Source organism: Hyperoodon ampullatus (genome assembly GCF_949752795.1).
Source record: "Hyperoodon ampullatus genome assembly, chromosome: 7".
In the NCBI taxonomy this organism is placed as follows: Eukaryota; Metazoa; Chordata; class Mammalia; order Artiodactyla; family Ziphiidae; genus Hyperoodon; species Hyperoodon ampullatus.
The window spans coordinates 76,718,260-76,739,810 of NC_136920.1; the positions used below are offsets into that span (position 1 = coordinate 76,718,260).

At 39.0% G+C, this 21,551-nt stretch overlaps 1 pseudogene across 1 annotated transcript in view; it reads left to right on the forward strand.

The window, feature by feature from the left end:
- The first annotated feature begins 773 nt into the window (after positions 1-773).
- The window catches only part of LOC307055612 (ferritin light chain-like), a 37,205-nt pseudogene continuing 16,427 nt past the window's right edge, over positions 774-21,551 (forward strand). Inside the window, exons 1-2 of the transcript in view lie at positions 774-839; positions 4,938-5,125. The product of the transcript in view is annotated as a ferritin light chain-like (transcript). The remainder of the gene's footprint in view (positions 840-4,937; positions 5,126-21,551) is intronic.

The window sequence follows — 21,551 nt, forward strand, 5'->3', positions numbered from 1 at the left end:
AACTTCTCTTTTTAATAACAGAATAACTGTCACATGAAAGATCTCACTATGCCATTGACAAAGATAAAATCCCGGGACGCCATGGCTTCACAGTCTAATAGTCTAGAGATACAATGTCCAGTATAGTGTCCATTAGTCACAAGTGGCTATTAAATACTTGAAATGTGGGCAAGTTTGACTTAGGAACTGAAATTTTAATTTTATTGAACTTACCTTTAAAAATTTAAAAACACATGTGACTAATGGCTGTCGTTTTTGACAGCACTAAGAACATTTCCATTATCATGGAAAGTTCTATTGACCAGAGCTGACCCATAACCTTTTTATTTAATTTTACATTTATTCCTCTTTGCTAAGAAAATCCTCTCTTACTAAAAAACAATATTAGCAAGATGGCTAGATATAAGCTCAAGATGCAAAAATCTATTGGATTTCTATAATCCAGGAACAAAGAGAGAGCTTAAAAATTATTTAAAATGGAAAAAAAAACTACCTAGGAATAAATCTAAATAAAAATGTGCAAGACATTTATGGAGAAAATAAAACCTTATTGAAAGATAGTAAAGAAGTCTTAAATAAATGGAGAGGTACATCTTGTTTATGGATAGAAAAGACTCATCATAATGGTGTAAGTTTCCCCCAACTTAATTTATATAGTCAATACAATTACAATAAAAATACTTAATAGAGGTTTTACAGGATTGCCAATTCTGAAATTTATGTGAATGGTCAAGGACAGCTCAGACACACCTAAAAAATCCATTCATTCCAAAATGGTCCTGGAAAACTTAATTATTCATAAGAAAACAAAGAAATTGGATAATACAGACAAGTCGATTGTAAGTGCATTAATGGCTTGAATATAAAACAAAGATACACTAGAACTTTCAGAAGAAAATATACTATATCTGGGTAGCATTAAACTAGGGAAGGACATTTTAAGTAGAACAAAAAGACACTAAGCTAAAAGATAAATTTGATTTCATTAAAATTGAGAGCCGCTATTTATCAAAAGACAAGATTAAAAAAGTTAGAAGGTATGAAATAACTTATTTGTGTCATATATAGCTGACCAAAGATTATTTGCTTGTATTTAAAAAACAATACAAATAAGTAAGAAAAAGATAAACAGTAGAAAAATGGACAAAAGATATTCTCTGGACTTCACAGAATAGGAAACATAGGCCACTATTAAACAAATGAAAGGATTCTCAGCCTATCAGTAATTAGGGAAATACAAATTAAAATTGTTATGGACTGAATTGTGTTCCCTAAAATTCGTATGTTGATGCCCCATCTCCCAATGTGGCTGTTTGGAGACAGGGACTTTAAAAACATAATTATGGTTAAATGAGGTCATAATGGTGGGGCCCTAACTGATATGACTGGTGTCCTTGTAAGAAGAGAAAGAGATAAGAGGGATGTATACACACAGAGAAAAGGCCATGTGAGGACATAGCAAGAAAGCAGTGGTCATCTGCAAGTCAAGGAAAGAGGCCTCAGGAGGACCCAAAACTGCCAACATCTTGAGCCTGGACTTCCAGCCTCCAGAACTGTGAGAAGATAAATCTCTTGTTTTTTAAGCCACTGAATCTGAGGCATTTTGCTAGGACAACCTGAGCAGACTAATACAAGGAACAAAAGACTAGAATGGTCATTCTAACTGATGAAGCTATAGAGCAAAAGGGCTGAAAATTGATTCCATAACTTTGGAAAACATTTTGACATGAATTTTTAAAGTTGAATATTTGAATTCCCTACAACTCAACAATTCTACTCTTAGTATGTCTACTCTTTTACTTTTGTTAAATCTTGCACATGTGTACCAGGAAACATTAAAATAAATGTTCATGGAAGTACTGTCCGTAATAGGCCCCAAACAACCCAAATATCATTAATAGAATAATAAACACATTTTCTTGTATTTATACAATAAAATATTATACAGTAGTACAAATGAATGAACACTAGTTAAAGTGGATGATCCTTAGAAACATAATGTTGAGTAAAAAAAGCAAGCACAGAAGACTAAAGTATGATATCAATTTTATAAATCTCAATAATAAGCAAAATCAGATAAAAATTATGTGGATGTTGAACATAAAGCCAAGATCAGAGTGATTTCTGTGGTGAAAGCAGGAAGGTGGGATCAGGGTAGAGAACAGAGAGAAGACTCAGCAGTTTTGATTCTACTTCTTAGTTTTGGTGGTGTGTTTGCAGGAGTTTTTATTATTTCTCATAACTTACATAAAATTAAAGATATTCTTCTATATATTATCTAATAATATTTAAAAAATCAAAATCCATTATATACCAAAGATAACCCCTAGACATTAATTATAGAGAGTCCACTTTGAAACAACATACATAGTTACTCATAAATCTTCTGTAGTTGAAAGCTTTTAGCTATGAAATTCTTCCCCCTTCATATGAGGACTTTATGTTCCATAATGAAGGGAAACTGTTCCTACTTTGGGACAATTTGCCTTCTTTATTTAAGTGATACTAGTCCTTTAGCTGCCTAGAAATTTTAAAAACAACTGATAACTACATCTACTGCCTGCAAGAGAATAAAGGAAAAGGAGCATAGGAGGCAATCTCATACATTATTGATAAACACATACAAAGACAATATTTGTACAAAGCTATTTCTCCATATAGCAACTCTGAATTTTATTAATAAATACATATATATATATATCAAACATTAATAAAAGAATAAAATCCAATATGAGTACATTTGCTCTTTTTTTGCAATTAGTTCCAGGATTCTATTTTAGATTATTACTTCATATCTGCGAGAGTTGGGTGTGTGTTTGTGTGTTTGGTTTTGTGGAAGTTGCATTGTGCTAAAGTTTACATTTCTTTCTTCAATTAAATGGCTTTTCTTATCCCTTGGGAATACTGAAGCTAGCAACAGCAGATTACTACCTACTGGTGGAAAAGTATCAATAGCAACTTTAGCTGCTAGTGATTCTGAAATTGCCCTTAACTTTGTCCTTCTAAAAATGCTCCAAGAATTACGTTTTGCAAATCCACAGATTTACTATCCATATTCAAGTCATTTACGTGGACAAAGAATGTAGCCTGCGGTATCAGTAACAAAGGATGTTATAGCCATCAAGCCATCAGCCACTGAAGCCACCCCCAATGCTGCACCCTGAGGGGATTCAGGATGGAGAAAACAGGATACTGGCCCTAGATAATTAAAGTGCATATCAAGGGAATGATTTCCATGAGACCAGATTCTTGCAACTCACCATATATAGAAAAGTACTAAATTTATTAACTTAAGATGTCTAGTTTCTTTAATTAACAGTAATCTTTTGATGTTCCAACTACCTGGGGTTTTTTTTGCAAGAACCCCTAAATATCCTGTGCCCTCCCTTACCTCTTCAGAACAGTCCCTCAGAGCTATCTGAGAGGCTGTCTCCTGATTTAAGTCCTCAGTATGTCCTCCAAATAAAACATAATTCTCAACTTTTAGGTTGTGCACTTTTTTTCAGTCAACATTTAATTGTATGGCTCACGTAGGTACTATGCCTAGATGTAATGGGATGAGCTGTAAATTATTAAAACTAGATAAATTCTGTCAGCTCTACCACTAGCTGAGATCAGGCTTTCTTCTCTGGATACTTCTGTCATAGACCTTGGCAGATATGGGGTCTGTGTTGGTCTTCAAATTCTTCTTAGAATTGTGGGGACTCATTCATTCTTTCAGCAAATTTTACTGCTTATATTCTGTGTGTCAGTTACAGTGCTGGGTCTTGAAATACAGAAGTCAACACACAAAAATACAAGGATAAAACACATTTTCTACCATATTAACTTTTTCCATTCATTAATTCATCCCTAAGTCATTCAACACGCATCTTCTTATTGAATATTGATGAGGGGTCAAATGCTATGCTAAACACTGAGTATATAACTGCAAATGAGATGGATAGGCCCTGATTTTGATGTCACTACTATCTTTTGTCCTGCCATATAATGGGACAGCTTCATTATTCCCTTTACCCTAAGTTTTTATCACAAATTGCTAATGAAAATAAAACTGTTAGTGGAGTTTCAACATGCATAGGTAAATGAGAACACAGAACTCCCCTTTTGCATGCCCCATTCTCCTCCTTCTAACTCCCTATGTGAACTCACTTTGTCCCAAGACCAAGAATTTGTGCCCCAATAAGAACCAAGCTGATTTCCTCACACTGACTGGGGCTATTGCTCACTTAGAAGACTTGATGCTTAATTTTGATAAGCAACTAGAAGACCATGGAGACAACCTATAAAAATGATTTGTCTTGGGAGAAAATACTAAAAAGGGTTAATGTGCTGTTCCACATGTCTAACCTCCTGGGATTAAACCACAGGCACCAAGATCACCAAGTGTACGTGGCAACAATGAGCTAAAAATGAAAAGAAAAGCATCATACTGTTATTGTATTCATCTTCCCCCAAGGCACTCTCGGATAAACACCACAACCACTAAGGGAATTGAGAACAGCTTCCTTGTGGGGTAGGTTATATATGCATCATTTTCCAAGAAGTTAAATCATATCCAGCTATCAGCACACCTTACTTAAGGTGATTGTAATGTACGAGATTAAATGTTCCTGACTGGAAACCTTCTTGTCCTCAATTCATTGGCTATACTGGATTTTTTTTCTTGGGCCAGACCTTCAGACTTCTACCAGAAATCGTTCCTTTGGGGAAACCAGGCCTTCCCAGAAACTCAGGAAACTGAAATGGAGACAGCAAGAGAGAAGGAAATTATTTGGACATATAGACCTCAATTGTTTGGTTTTAAGTAAACGTCCAAGCAAACATCTTCTAAATGGTATAATAACTTTAGGGAAATTCACGGTTTATAAGTTTGTGTACTGATAAACTGAACATATTATAAGAGTACAGGTGGCATTTTGTGTCTTCAACTCAAGCAAAGACTTCAAAAGAGGCCCAGTTATCCTTTGTTCATTAAGACACAAAGAGAGGGCCCCGCGCCCCCGCCGCCGCTGTCGCCGCCTCGGCGTCCCCCGGCTCCAGTACCTCTCCTAGGACAGCGCCGCCGCCACCGCTCGGCCCTGCCCGCCGCCTGCGCCGCGCAGCCCTTACGCGCTCCCGGATGGCGCCTTCCTCCCCGGACCGGTTTATAATGTAATAATTCCAGAATTTTATCATACAGTGGAGTAGCTTAACAACTGTCTATGTGCTTCCCATGATATGTTCTCTACATTATGAAAAGCTCTTGGTGCTGCAGCCAGGAGTCAGTGCTGTGCCTCTGAAGTGGGAGAGCCAACTTCAGGACATGGGTCCACAAGAGACCTCCCAGCTCCACATAATATCAAGCAGCGAAAATCTCCCAGAGATCTCCATCTCAACACCAGCACCCAGCTTCAGTCAACGACCAGCAGGCTACAGTGCTGGCCACCCTATGCCAAGCAACTAGCAAGACAGGAACACAACCCCACCCATTAGCAGAGAGGCTGCCTAAAAACATAATAAGGCCACAGGCACCCCAAAACACACCACCAGACGTGGACCTGTCCACCAGAAAGACAAGATCGAGCCTCAACCACCAGAACACAGGCACTAGTCCCCCCCCCACCAGGAAGCCTACACAACCTACTGAAACAACCTGAGCCACTGGGGACAGCCACCAAAAACAACGGGAACGACGAACCTGCAGCCTGCAAAAAGGAGACCCCAAACACAGTAACATAAGCAAAATGAGAAAACAGAAAAACACACAGCAGGTGAAGGAGCAAGATAAAAACCTACCAGACCTAACGAATGAAGAGGTAATAGGCAGTCTACCTGAAAAAGAATTCAGAATAATGATAGTAAAGCTGATCCAAGATTCTATTTCCCAGATCCAAAATCTTGGAAATAGAATAGACAAAATGCAAGAAACAGTTAACAAGGACCTAGAAGAACTAAAGATGAATCAAGCATCGATTAAAAACACAATAAATGACATGAAAAATACTCTAGATGGGATCAATAGCAGAATAACTGAGGCAGAAGAACGGATAAGTGAGGTGGAAGATAAAAGAGTGGAAATAACTGATGCAGAGAAAAATAAAGAAAAGAGAATGAAAAGAACAGAGGACAGTCTCAGAGACCTCTGGGACAACATTAAACGCACCAACATTCGAATTATAGGGGTTCCAGAAGAAGAAGAGAAAAAGAAAGGGACTGAGAAAATATTTGAAGAGATTATAGTTGAAAACTTCCCTAATATGGGAAAGGAAATAGTTAATCAAGTCCAGGAGGCACAGAGAGTCCCATACAGAATAAATCCAAGGAGAAATATGCCAAGACACATATTAATCAAACTGTCAAAAATTAAACACAAAGAAATCATATTAAAAGCAGCAAGGGAAAAACAACAAATAACACACAAGGGAATCCCCATCAGGTTAACAGCTGATCTCTCAGCAGAAACTCTACAAGCCAGAAGGGAGTGGCAGGACATAATTAAAGTGATGAAGGAGAGAAACCTGCAACCAAGATTACTCTACCCAGCAAGGATCTCATTCAGATTTGATGGAGAAATTAAAACCTTTACAGACAAGCAAAAGCTGAGAGAGTTCAGCACCACCAAACCAGCTTTACAACAAATGCTAAAGGAACTTCTCTAGGCAAGAAACACAACAGAAGGAAAATACCTACAATAACGAACCCAAAACAATTAAGGAAATGGGAATAGGAACATATATATCAATAATTACCTTAAATGTAAATGGACTAAATGCTCCCACCAAAAGACACAGATTGGCTGAATGGATACAAAAACAAGACCCATATATATGCTGTCTACAAGAGACCCACTTCAGACCTAGAGACACATACAGATTGAAAGTAAGGGGATGGAAAAAGATATTCCATGCAAATGGAAATCAAAAGAAAGCTGGAGTAGCAATTCTTATATCAGACAAAATAGACTTTAAAATAAAGACTATTAGAAGAGACAAAGAAGGACACTACATAATGATCAAGGGATCGATCCAAGAAGAAGATATAACAATTGTAAATATTTATGCACCCAACATAGGAGCACCTCAATACATAAGGCAAATACTAACAGCCATAAAAGGGGAAATAGACAGTAACACACTCATAGTACGGGACTTTAACACCCCACTTTCACCAATGGACAGATCATCCAAAATGAAAATAAATAAGGAAACACAAGCTTTAAATGATACATTAAACAAGATGGACTTAATTGATATTTATAGGACATTCCATCCAAAAACAACAAAATACACATTTTTCTCAAGTGCTCATGGAACATTCTCCAGGATAGATCATATCTTGGGTCACAAATCAAGCCTTGGTAAATTTAAGAAAATTGAAATTGTATCAAGTATCTTTTCCGACCACAATGCTATGAGACTAGACATCAATTACACAAAAAGATCTGTAAAAAATACAAACACATGGAGGCTAAACAATACACTACTCAATAACGAAGTGATCACTGCAGAAATCAAAGAGGAAATAAAAAAATACCTAGAAACAAATGACAATGGACACACGATTACCCAAAACCTATGGGACGCAGCAAAAGCAGTTCTAAGGGGGAAGTTTATAGCAATACAATCCCACCTTAAGAAACAGGAAACATCTTGAGTAAACAACCTGACCTTGCACCTAAAGCAATTAGAGAAAGAAGAATAAAAAACCCCCAAAGTTAGCAGAAGGAAAGAAATCATAAAGATCAGATCAGAAATAAATGAAAAAGAAATGAAGGAAACGATAGCAAAGATCAATAAAACTAAAAGCTGGTTGTTTGAGAAGATAAACAAAATTGATAAACCATTAGCCAGACTCATCAAGAAAAAAAGGGAGAAGACTCAAATCAATAGAATTAGAAATGAAAAAGGAGAGGTAACAACTGACACTGCAGAAATACAAAAGATCATGAGAGATTACTACAAGAAACTCTATGCTAATAAAATGGACAACCTGGAAGAAATGGACAAATTCTTAGAAATGCACAACCTGCCAAGACTGAATCAGGAAGAAATAGAAAATATGAATAGAACAATCACAAGCACTGAAATTGAAACTGTGATTAAAAATCTTCCAACAAACAAAAGCCCAGGACCAGATGGCTTCACAGGCGAATTCTATCAAACATTTAGAGAAGAGCTAACACCTATGCTTCTCAAACTCTTCCAAAATATAGCAGAGGGAGGAGCACTCCCAAACTCATTCTACGAGGCCACCATCACCTTGATACCAAAACCAGGCAAGGATGTCACAAAGAAAGAAAACTACAGGCCAATATCACTGATGAACATAGATGCAAAAATCCTCAACAAAATACTAGCAAACAGAATCCAACAGCACATTAAAAAGATCATACACCATGATCAAGTGGGATTTATTCCAGGAATGCAAGGATTCTTCAATATACGCAAATCAATCAATGTGATACACCATATTAACAAATTGAAGAAGAAAAACGATATCATCATCTCAATAGATGCAGAGAAAGCTTTTGACAAAATTCAACACCCATTTATGATAAAAACCCTGCAGAAAGTAGGCATAGAGGGAACTTTCCTCAACATAATAAAGGCCATACATGACAAACCCACAGCCAACATCGTCCTCAATGGTGAAAAACTGAAACCATTTCCACTAAGATCAGGAACAAGACAAGGCTGCCCACTCTCACCACTCTTATTCAACTTAGTTTTGGAAGTTTTAGCCACAGCAATCAGAGAAGAAAAGGAAATAAAAGGAATCCAAATTGGAAAAGAAGAAGTAAAGCTGTCACTGTTTGCAGATGACATGATACTATACATAGAGAATCCTAAAGAGGCTACCAGAAAATTACTAGAGCTAATCAATGAATTTGGTAAAGTAGCAGGATACAAAATTAATGCACAGAAATCTCTGGCATTCCTGTACACTAATGATGAAAAATCTGAAAGTGAAATCAAGAAAACACTCCCATTTACCACTGCAACAAAAAGAATAAAATTTCTAGGAATAAACCTACCTAAGGAGACAAAAGACCTGTATGCAGAAAATTATAAGACACTGATGAAAGAAATTAAAGAAGATACAAACAGATGGAGAGATATACCATGCTCCTGGATTGGAAGAATCAATATTGTGAAAATGACTCTACTACCCAAAGCAATCTACAGATTCAATGCAATCCCTATCAAACTACCACTGGCATTTTTCACAGAACTAGAACCAAAAATTTCAAAATTTGTTTGGAAAAACAAAAGACCCCGAATAGACAAAGCAATCTTGAGAACAAAACACGGAGCTGGAGGAATCAGGCTCCCTGACTTCAGACTATACTACAAAGCTACAGTAATCAAGACAGTGTGGTACTGGCACAAAAACAGAAAGATAGATCAATGGAACAGGATAGAAAGCCCAGAGATAAACCCACGCACATATGGTCAACTTGTCTTTGATAAAGGAGGCAGGAATGTGCAGTGGAGAAAGGACAGCCTCTTCAATAAGTGGTGCTGGGAAAACTGGACAGGGACATGTAAAAGTATGAGATTAGATCATTCCCTAACACCATACACGAAAATAAGCTCAAAATGGGTTAAAGACCTAAATGTAAGGCCAGAAACTATCAAAATCTTAGAGGAAAACATAGGCAGAACACTCTATGACATAAATCACAGCAAGATCCTTTTGGACCCACCTCCTACAGAAATGGAAATCAAAACAAAGATAAACAAATGGGACCTAATGAAACTGCAAAGCTTTTTTTTTTTTTTTTTTTGTGGTATGCGGGCCTCTCACTGTTGTGGCCTCTCCCGTTGCGGAGCACAGGCTCCGGATGCGCAGGCTCAGCAGCCATGGCTCACGGGCCCAGCCGCTCCGCGGCATATGGGATCCTCCCAGACCGGGGCACGAACCCGTATCCCCTGCATCGGCAGGCGGACTCTCAACCACTGCGCCACCAGGGAGGCCCTGAAACTGCAAAGCTTTTGCACAGCAAAGGAAACCATAAACAAGACCAAAAGACAACCCTCAGAATGGGAGAAAATATTTGCAAATGAAGCAACTGACAGAGGATTAATCTCCAAAATTTATAAGCAGCTCATGCAGCTCAATAGCAAAAAAACAAACAACCCAATCCAAAAATGGGCAGAAGACTTAAATAGGCATTTCTCCAAAGAAGATATACAGACTGCCAACAAACACATGAAAGAATGCTCAACATCATTAATCATTAGAGAAATGCAACTCAAAACTACAATGAGATATCATCTGACACCAGTCAGAATGGCCATCATCAAGAAATCTAGAAACAATAAATGCTGGAGAGGGTGTGGAGAAAAGGGAACACTCTTGCACTGCTGGTAGGAATGTGAATTGGTACAGCCGCTATGGAGAATGGTATGGAGGTTCCTTAAAAAACTAAAAATAGAACTACCATATGAGCCAGCAATCCCACTACTAGGCATATACCCTGAGAAAACCATAATTCAAAAAGAGACATGTACCAAAATGTTCATTGCAGCTCTATTCACAATAGTCCGGAGCTGGAAACAATCTAAATGTCCATCATCGGATGAATGGATAAAGAAGATGTGGCACATATATACAATGGAATATTACTCAGCCATAAAAAGAAACGAAACTGAGCTATTTGTAATGAGGTGGATAGACCTAGAGTCTGTCATACAGAGTGAAGTAAGTCAGAAAGAGAAAGACAAATACCGTATGCTAACACATATATATGGAATTAAAAAAAAATGTCATGAAGAACCTAGGGGTAAAACGGGAATAAACACACAGACCTACTTGAGAATGGACTTGAGGATAAGGAGAGGGGGAAGTGTAAGCTGTGACAAAGCGAAAGAGAGGCATGGACATGTATACACTACCAAACGTGAGGTAGATAGATAGTGGGAAGCAGCCGCATAGCACAGGGAGATCAGCTCGGTGCTTTGTGACCGCCTGGAGGGGTGGGATGGGGAGGGTGGGAGGGAGGGAGATGCATGAGGGAAGGGATGTGGGAATGGATGTATATGTATGACTGATTCACTTTGTTATAAAGCAGAAACTAAAAAAAAAAAAAAAAGAAATCTAAAAACAATAAATGCTGGAGAGGGTGTGGAGAACAGGGAACACTCTTGCACTGCTGGTGGGAATGTGAATTAGTACAGCCGCTATGGAGAACCGTATGGAGGTTCCTTAAAAAACTAAAAATGGGCTTCCCTGGTGGCGCAGTGGTTGAGAGTCCGCCTGCCGATGCAGGGGACACGGGTTCGTGCCCCGGTCCGGGAGGATCCCACATGCCGTGGAGCGGCTAGGCCCGTGAGCCATGGCGGCTGAGCCTGCGCGTCCGGAGCCTGTGCTCCGCAAGGGGAGAGACCACAACAGTGAGAGGCCCGCGTACAGCAAAAAAACAAAAAAACAAAAAAACAACTAAAAATAGAACTACCATATGACCCAGCAATCCCACTACTAGGCATATACTCTGAGAAAACCATTATTCAAAAAGAGACATGTACCAAAATGTTCATTGCAGCTCTATTCACAATAGCCCGGAGATGGAAACAACCTAAGTGTCCATCATCGGATGAATGGATAAAGAAGATGTGGCACATATATACAATGGAATATTACTCAGCCATAAAAAGAAACGAAACTGAGCTATTTGTAATGAGGTGGATAGACCTAGAGTCTGTCATACAGAGTGAAGTAAATCAGAAAGAGAAAGACAAATACCGTATGCTAACACATATATATGGAATTTAAGAAAAAAAAATGTCATGAAGAACCTAGGGGTAAAACAGGAATAAAGACACAGACCTACTGAGAATGGACTTGAGGATATGGGGAGGGGGAAGGGTAAGCTGTGACAAAGCGAAAGAGAGGCATGGACATATATACACTACCAAACGTAAGGTAGATAGCTAGTGGGAAGCAGCTGCATAGCACAGGGAGATCAGCTTGGCGCTTTGTGACCACCTGGAGGGGTGGGATAGGGAGGGTGGGAGGGAGGGAGACGCAAGAGGGAAGGGGTGTGGGAACAGATGTATATGTATGACTGATTCACTTTGTTATAAAGAAGAAACTAATAAAAAAAAAAGACACAAAGAGAGGGCCAAAAGGGCAAGTTTCTAAGTCTTTTTCTTTGAAATTCACTTCCTTTCTTCAGCCTTCATCAAGATCTTCAGGAAATTAACTTTACTAAAGTTAATTATTCATAAAATAATCATACGAACCTGCAGAAGACTATTTCACAGAGACCTGTAATGTACAATACCCATTGCATACATGCACCATGAGCTTGTCTTTTCTAGCACTGGCATACACAAAACTCTCTGTGTGTGTGTGTGTGTGTGTGTGCACATGTGTGTCTTTTTTTGTGATGGAGCCATAGGGAGAAAATAAATCTATTGGCTGCAATTCAGTGATGTAGAAAGATTTAAGGGTAAAGGAAAAGGCTACATCAAGTGAAGCAATAAAGTCATGAGGTTGTGCTTCCATAATAATAACAATAGCAGTCTTCTGTAACCAAGGGAGCAGGCTCCTCAAATTATAGTCACACCTGTTAGACCATCTGCCCATAAATTTCACACTATCATTAATGGAAAACAAATGGCACTGTCTCTCCTTCCCTTTATCCATTGGCCATTCTCATATAAACGATTTTTCTCTTCAAGGTCATGCTCTTTCCTATCTGTTTAAAAACATTAGGATTTAGGAGGAGAGATACATAATGTGCCATGCCTTGGTACCTGTACCAGTGATGGCTCTGTAAGGACCACTGGATTGTTAGGAGGCTATAAATTGAATTCCCCTAGAAGCAGAACCTGAGGCAATAATTTGAATGCAAACTGTTCATCTGGGAGGTGCTTCCAGAAAACTCAGAAGTGGAGTGGGAATTGAGAATGGAGGCATGGAAGGAAGCCAACAGAGGTGCATTACTGAATAAATTACTCCTGCAGGAAACTGCTGCCAGTATTTCAGGGGAGTTCTGTGAAACTCTATAGAACATGTCTCAGAGCTATCCCAAGAATTGGTGAGAAACTTGAAGTACTTATCTTCCAGTCCCCTCTGTCCTTGGTTGAAAGCTACACCCAGATACATTAATTCCTGTACATTTCTGGCCTGCCCTAAGGTGGATAATTGCAGGTGGTAGCATGAGTCTATCAGCATATACTGGAATGATGGGTGCTGGGGAGATATGAGTGGAGCATTGAAACCATCTAATACAGTCGGGGCAGGAGATATTAATTATTGGCTTGCAAGTCCAAATGGGTAAGCTTAAATTCCTGGGTTAATGGTTTTACTTTGAGGTATTTAAGCATGATGTATGAGTAAAAATTTCCTCTATTAAATCAAGTTGAAGATCCTAAGTCCCTAATCTTCTGGAAAACTGTGGGTATCTTTTTAACAGATTTTTGAAAAGTAACATGATTAAGATTTCAAACTGACCATTCATTCATTCATTCATTCACTCATTCAACAAACATTTATTGAACACAGAAAGTAGGCCGTGGGTTAAACTAGACACCAGTGTTACTGTTACTAAAATCATTATCGTGCCACCTAGAAGTCAATGTATTGTGACACTCAAATAAGAAAATCCATAGTTACCGTAAAAATTATTACAGAGTGATATAGGAAGACACGGTAAGACTTTAATTCATGCTGCGGAGAGTAGTATATGGGGGATATCAGTAGGGCTTCCTGTAGAAGGCAATTGAAATGGATATGTAACATGAAGGAAGGGTGAATTTTTGAGGAAAAGAGAAGATAAATTCATGTTTGCCAGAAAACGAATGGTTAAGGATCAGTCCAGAAAGGAGTTCCATTCATAATCAGTATAAGAAATGTCACTGGGGCTTCCCTGGTGGCGCAGTGGTTGAGAGTCCGCCTGCCGATGCTGGGGACATGGGTTCGTGCCCCGGTCTGGGAAGATCCCACATGCCACGGAGCGGCTGGGCCCGTGAGCCATGGCTGCTGAGCCTGCGCGTCCGGAGCCTGCGCTCCGCAACGGGAGAGGCCACAACAGGGAGAGGCCTGCGTACCGCAAAAAAAAAAAAAAAAAAAAGAAATGCTCACTGGAGTGTAAGAAAAGAAGACGATGGAGAGGGTGGTAGAAGCCAGACCATGAATGGTCCATGTATGTATAATAAGTGCTATGGTGTAGTCTTTGTGTTCCCCTCCAAATTTATACGTTGAAATCTTAATTTCCGGAGGTGATAGTATTAGTAGGTGGGGCCTTTGGGAAATGATTATGGTATTAGCAAAACCTGTAGGTTGTAAATAAAGCTGTGGTCACAGAGAAGTTTATGTATTCAAATTAGATTCTCTAAATGTAAAAGGGACAGGAATAAAGCAACTAGAAGATAACCTATCACCCTGAGGTAGGCAGCTCCTGGACTGTACCTGGTGGTGAAGGCAGGGCAGAACTTCAGGAGGCCAGCTGAGAGCACGGTGAACGCCACGTCAGGAGCAGTCTCCAAGAAAGAGCACTTGATGTACAAAGGGATGACTAAAATATATTTAAGAGCTAGCACCTGACTCCTCTTAAGGATGACTTAACGCTGCTGGGGAAAAAATAAGAAGTGCTTGGTGTAGAAGGTGAATAGCTTTATAATTCCCAGGAGAATCTTGGTACCAGGACCACACAAGGAAGAACTTGGAGTCCCCGTGGCTAATCCAGCAGAGAGAAAAGGAGAAACAGAGATGCGAGAGAAAATAAAGGGAACTCTTGGTGCAATTTGGTGCTGCTGCAGGCCCAAGTCCAGGTATGTGCTCTCTAGCTCCCCATCTTAAATAAAAGCCACCATGTTCCTCAGTCCTTCAGGTACTTAGAATTTCTCTTTACAACCTGAAAATGGGGTCAGGTTTCCTGTCTGCATTGCTACAGTCCAAAATAGAGGCAGGATGTTTGAAATAGTTCTCCATCTGGCAGAGGAGGCCTTGAAGCTGTGAGCCACTCACTGCAAACCAGCAGGACATGAAGGATTCTTGAGCAGATCTGAAGCTGCTGGGAGGCCTTTCAGGAGTTAAATCCCATAGTAAATACTGTACCTTCAATTCTCCCTCTCTTTCCAGTCTTCCTCCACTCCCATGGGGGCCCAAAGGGGCTAAATGAGCACTCTTTGACTTGTACTTGGTGGTCCCAGAACTTTACTTGGGCTTGGAGACTTCCATGAAATGTCTGCCTTCCACCTACTGGCTTGGGTTTCTTGGTCTCTCTGCTCCAGGCTAATCCCTTCAACCTGATTTTTCCATTTCTGCCAATAATCCCCCTCTCCAGACCTTCCTAATGCTCTTCTGGGGCGGGAGGAGACTTACTGAGGGCAATGTTTATTTCTAGAGGGAGAGGTGACCACATGACTTCACAGTCGTCATCCCCTTGATTCCTCAGTTTCTGTCTAGATTAGTCGTGCGTGTCTGTGCACCCCAGCCTCACCCCAGGAGGCTGTAGAACACTGTCCTTATCTCAGCCCTGAGCCGCTCTCTAGCCTCCTTCCCTCTCTCTCCTTACCCTTCTTTACCCACAGACTCGCAGGCTTTCTGGACCTCTGAGGAAGATAAGCACGTCACAGAACCTCTGCTACAGAACAAAACATACTGAAACAAAGCTATTGAAACAACAGAAAAAGAATACATGACGATTGTTTCTCCTGAGCGTTCAATTACCTAGGGGGCCTTTAGCAAACTTGGATTGATAAATCTAACCTTTCTTTCCTTGGCAATAGTTGATCACACTGTGAGGAAAACAAGTTAGAGAATGGAAAAATAATATTTGGATTTCAAGGAAATAATAAAGATGCAGGGACTATCTTTGACTTTTGCAAGGTGAGAAGAGAGTTTACATTTTGATTATTGATGGCAGGAATCCCTTTTAAAACAGGGCCAGTCTGCATGATGCATTTAAAAATCAACCTTTTCAAATATAGCCATAGCCCCCACAAGATTTCTTGATTTCTCTGGGGTCAGATAAACCATCACATTTCACAGTGGTGCCCTGTATATGAAAGTGATAAACATAATCTGGAAGCATGGCAGTGGCTAAAAATATGGAGCTGGCAGCCACACGTTGGAAGGATTTTTTGCTTTTAATTCATTGCATAAAATGCTAATGTCCAAATTCAGGCAGGTAGATCTTACCAACCATCAAGAGCTTCAACCCTGCTAACAGCTAAGTATGCACTTTTTTTTTTTTTTTTTTTTTTTTTTTGCGGTACGCGGGCCTCTCACTGTTGTGGCCTCTCCCGTTGCGGAGCACAGGCTCCGGACGCTCAAGCTCAGCGGCCATGGCTCAAGGGCCCAGCCACTCCGCGGCATGTGGGATCTTCCCGAACTGGGGCACGAACCCGTGTCCCCTGCATCGGCAGGCGGACTCTCAACCACTGCGCCACCAGGGAAGCCCTAAGTATGCACTTTTAAACCCTACTTTGACTGCTCCAGAAACTTACTGGGTTTCTTTAATGCCTCTGTTACTATTTCCTTTGTGTCATTTTGTTTTTCTTTAAAAACATAGCTGTGTGACCTTGGGGAAGTTAGATTATTTCCTTGAGACTTGGTTGCCTTCTCTGTGACTATCTGGGTATAATTTTAGTATTGCTCAATAGAATTTTGGGTGATAATGAAAATATTCTATATCTGTACTATGCAAAGCAGTATTCAATAGCTACATGGAGCTAATAAACATCTTTGAAATATGGCAAATGCAACTGAGGAACTGAATTTTTAATCTTATTTTTAAATTTGTTTACATATAAATAATGCCACGTAGCTAGCATCTGCTGACAGTACAGATCTACATAGTATTTTAAGGACACTCTCCACTCAAAAACTCTACCATTCATTAACTCAATCTAAATATTTTTGCCCTCTGACAAACAGAAAATAATTTATGCTTCCCTTGAAATTATCTGTCAAGACCTTTATCAGTTTGGGGACATTATACTCTCAAAATTGACTTTGCTTTATGAAACTTTAATAATGTTGGAGTTCCCTGCCCTTGGTATCACCTTTGTGATGATGGGAAATATTGTGGATGATCAAGGACCATTTCAAGAGATCATGGAGAGAAACCTCCTTCTGGATTTAATTTCATTATGAGGATGTCAAAATGCTTAATTACTTAAAATAAAACCCATACCGTTTTTATGCTGTTATATTCTACATGTAGCTGGAAAAATGTTAAAAATATTTTTAAAGAACTGCACATCTATTTTTGAAGCTGATTTGGCCGTTCAAGGCTTGCTAGCACTTTATCCATCTCAGTACTATTTCACTTAGTAAACAAATGCAGTTGCCATAATTGCTGCACATCTGTCTGTGTTCCCTTCTAGGTTATATGTTTTTGAAGTTAGAAACTATATTTATATCACAGCCCCTATATATAGCACAATATCCATTGCTAATTCAGATTGTGTTTTAAGATATGAGACAAAATTTAAGACTTTTATTATAGTCATAAACATCTAGCAAACCAACCAGAAAATAAAAGCTAATTTTCAATTGGTTGGCCAAGAAGAAAAAAGAGAGGAATACCTAGTGCAAAACCATATCTCTAATAACTACTGTTGGATTTAGAGTATGCAGATGCTAAACTTCTTTTAAAATATCTTCTTATCAAAGATTTGAGGTTGGACCTGAAAAAATTATATCAAAAGTGAAAATAATCATGTGGTCTGACCAGCCTGGATCACACAAAGTAAGTGTATACTATATATAAAGTAGATAAACTACGAGGTCCTACTCTATAGCACAGGCAACTATATTCAATGCCTTGTAATAACCTATAATGGAAAAGGATCTGAAAAAGAAATATATAAATCTGAATCACTTGGCTGTACACCTGAAACACAACATTGTCAATCAACTATACTTCGAGTAAAACAAAACAAAACAAAACAAAACAAAGTAAGTGGAAAGGGAAGTATAGTTTTATAAATTCACCTCTGATATCCAATGGACCAACTTAAAGACAACAGAAACTACAACTTTCTAGGAGACAGGACATGGCCAGCAAACCAGGCCGTTACCCTCGGCCATACCTGCCCAAAAATATACAGACTAGTCTGCATTCATGAATACATAGGAATTCTTCATTTATCTGGCATTATTAGGCAATGAGGTATTGTATGTTAGGAGAAGTTTTTTTAAAATGACAAATTTAAGAGGAGTTATTTTAACCTTCACTCGGTAATATTTTTCTAAAATTAAGAAATGTATCCACTGGTGTATCTAATGTTTCTGTGATAACTCGGGGTCATCAGTTCAATCAACGTTTACATGAATAATGCAAATGGAAACAAGACAGGCATGCTTACTGAAACTGAAAATGACATATCACTGGCTGGAATAACTGATGAGAGAGCAAGAAAACAAAAATGAAAACAAACCGTGATCAAGAAACAATCAGTCAAGTTCTGACTTTCTGTACTTACTTTCAAAAAGAGATACCACAAATCCCAGCGAGAGACTCCAGCAGCATTAGCTGTCTTTCTCCTTTGTTGCCACCTTCCTTTCCTTTTCCTTCTACCCTAGATTGTTCCAGGAAATGTTTATAGCTGCTTCCAAGACAAATTCTAATACTTTCTCTCACACAAACTTCACAATATTTCCATGGGATAAGTAGTGTGGAGGTAGAAGACAATTCATCACAGGGACATCTCCTATGAAAATAAAATTAGAAACTAGCTTCTAAACATGCAGAGAGAAGGGCGTGGTGTCAGGCACTAATTTCCTTGAGAATTCCTCTCCATTTCTAATAGGCCTTCTTATTTACCAAGATCCCTTTTTATTGGTGTCCTATTCCAGACTGTTCCACTCTGCCCATCCTCATCCTGTCAAATACATTCACACTCTTTTGTGACCCTACTTATTTGCCCATTAAATAATCAATCATAGAACTGTCGGAATTAAATATAGAGTGAAATTAAAATACTGGAGTCACTTGGAGGGTTTAAGCAGCTCCACCAGAAAATACTGGGCATGGATTTAAAGAGGCTGAGCGGGACTTGCTCTTGTCCAAGTTCTTTCTCAAGAAGTATCTGAAATAAGCCTAAATTCAGAGTTAATCAGATTGGCCTGCTTTCTCAGGTGGACTGGAATTCACTGCTCTTTCCCCTCAACTCCCTGATGTCAGTGGCACTTTCCGGAGATGAGGTGGACTTCTCTGCCTACTGCAGAAGCTCAGTTCCCCCCGGGCCCACTCCCTGTCTGAATCCCACACTTGAGGCCAGATGCCAGCCTTCCCAGAACATTCGTGGTCTCATTTCAGTTTTTGACCTGCTCAGATTGAGTCCCTGTAGACTCTTTCTCAGCTTGAAACCTGATCTTCAACCCCTTTCCCTGACCTCGATGGTTACCTTCCTACATTAGGCCTCAGGTGCTTTAGCTATAAAATGATATAGTTGCCCTTAATTCTAAAGTCTTCTTCCTAAAGCTCTACAATGTGCTGGCTCCTTGAAAATGTTTCTCTTTGCTGGTTTTAATTTTGTAGAGAATTAAAACCACAGCTACTCTAAAAGACAGTAAGTTACACTGGATAAGGAAAGTCTGCTTTTGTAGTTAGATTAACAGGGATGGAAGACGACTTAGTATGTTTTAACATACTCATGATCCATTCTCGTGAGAGTCAGGGGAAGAAGGGCAAGAGAGTTAATAAAATACCAAACGATTGTGACAAATTAAGTAATAAAGATGTAGCTGATTAGTTACTACTTGAATAAGCCACACATATCCAATTCAAGTTTTCCTTTATTTTTCTAAGAAGGGATCCCAGTGAACTGAGTCCCATGTTCAGGAACTCCACGTTCAATGGCTTAGTCTTTAAAAACTGTTCTGTTGCTGGAAGGTGAAATATTGCCCATCAGTCCTAATTGATGTTTAGCTATCATGCACATTTGAAATAAATTTATTACTTTGCCTGATCTCAGTGTAATACATTTCAAAGTGGCAAAGAGCACACGAAAATGTATGGAGTCTCCATCTTCTACAATAAAGTGTGCCATAAATTACGTATTATTTGGCCATGAAATTCACAAGCCATAGAAACCACACCATTAGCAATGTATACAGTGGTAAACAGCAGGTAATGATAATGATATAAAACAAAATAGACTGTGCATGTTGGCACTGCTGCCAATAAAGCAATCATTAAATACATTCATATGCATCTACGCTAGGTAAGCTCTTTGAGGGCAATTGCTATGAATTCTACATACCTGTCAGGATATTATATATAGCCCACTTTCTATGGCCCTTATTCAGAGACGCTGAGAAAGGGTTACTGTGGGTAAATTCAGACCTTTTCTCAATATAGAATTTGGTCAACATGCATTCTGAACAGCAAAATTTCACACTGCTTTCAATTTTCCTACAGTAATTGCCACCTCAACAAATGCAGGATTAAGTAGAATGGATTATAAGAAGTTAGAAAGGAAAGATGGAAGAAAAGAAGGAAGGTAGAAAAAAGGTGGGTATGGAGTACTTCAACATTTACATAAAGAGTGGACCTAAAACGAACCTGAGGTTACCCTAAACTATTAGCATATGCTATAGAAACTTAAATGAAAAAATTTAAAAAACCCAGCAAGGGAAACTCAAAGATTCTTTGTTTTTTTCACTCTATTGCATATACACGTCCAACTTAAACAATCTATATGCTCATGTCCAATAAGAGAGCATTGTTTTGCAAGGCTATTTGGGTTCTATCAGCATGTAAAGGTCGGACAACTCAACTTTAGCAGAGCTAGCCTTCAGGTGAATAACTGCTTCTTTCAGGTTGTGAGCATCTGAATTTTCCGGAAATATTTCCCAAAAAATGAAAACTAAAAGAGTCCTAGGACAGCATCCTTTAGAAGTTTTATAGTATCAAAGTTTTTGGAGGAAGAGTATCTTTGTCGATTATCAACACGATGATTCCAAGCAGGTCAATTTATGCTGAGAATATTATATAACAGAACCCACTTCACCTCCATTATACTGACAATGGTCTTCCTTACTTCAACCTTGTGCTTCTTAGTAAAGTTGAAAATACTAAGCCAAGAACAGACAGTGACAATGCCAGAGACTCAGATGTACCTATAGGTGCCTTCAGACAACATCGCCACCCAGGCTAAAGTCCTGGTTTAAAACATCCCAACATGAATGACTCTCAAAAACCGTATGCTGAGCAAGTGAAGCCAGATCAAAAGGGCACCTACTGTATTATTCAACTTACACGAAATTCTAAACTGGGCAAAATTCATCTCTAATGATAAAAAACAGATCTGTGGTTGCCTTGGGTTGGGAGATGGGGATACTTTTGCAAAAGCCTAGGAGGAAACTTTCTAGGGTTTTAGAATTGTTATCGATCTTTATGGGGGTGGTAGTTATTCAAATGTATACATTAATTAAAAGTCACTGGACCGTTGAGTAAAGATGTCTGCATTTTATTGTATGTAAATGATACCTTACTAAGGTTGATTACAAAATGAACCAAAACCAAAACAAAGCAGAAGAAAAACCTCTCAGGACCTCAAAGGAAATACACTGTTTTCTTGCAGGGTACCAGATTGGAAATGAGG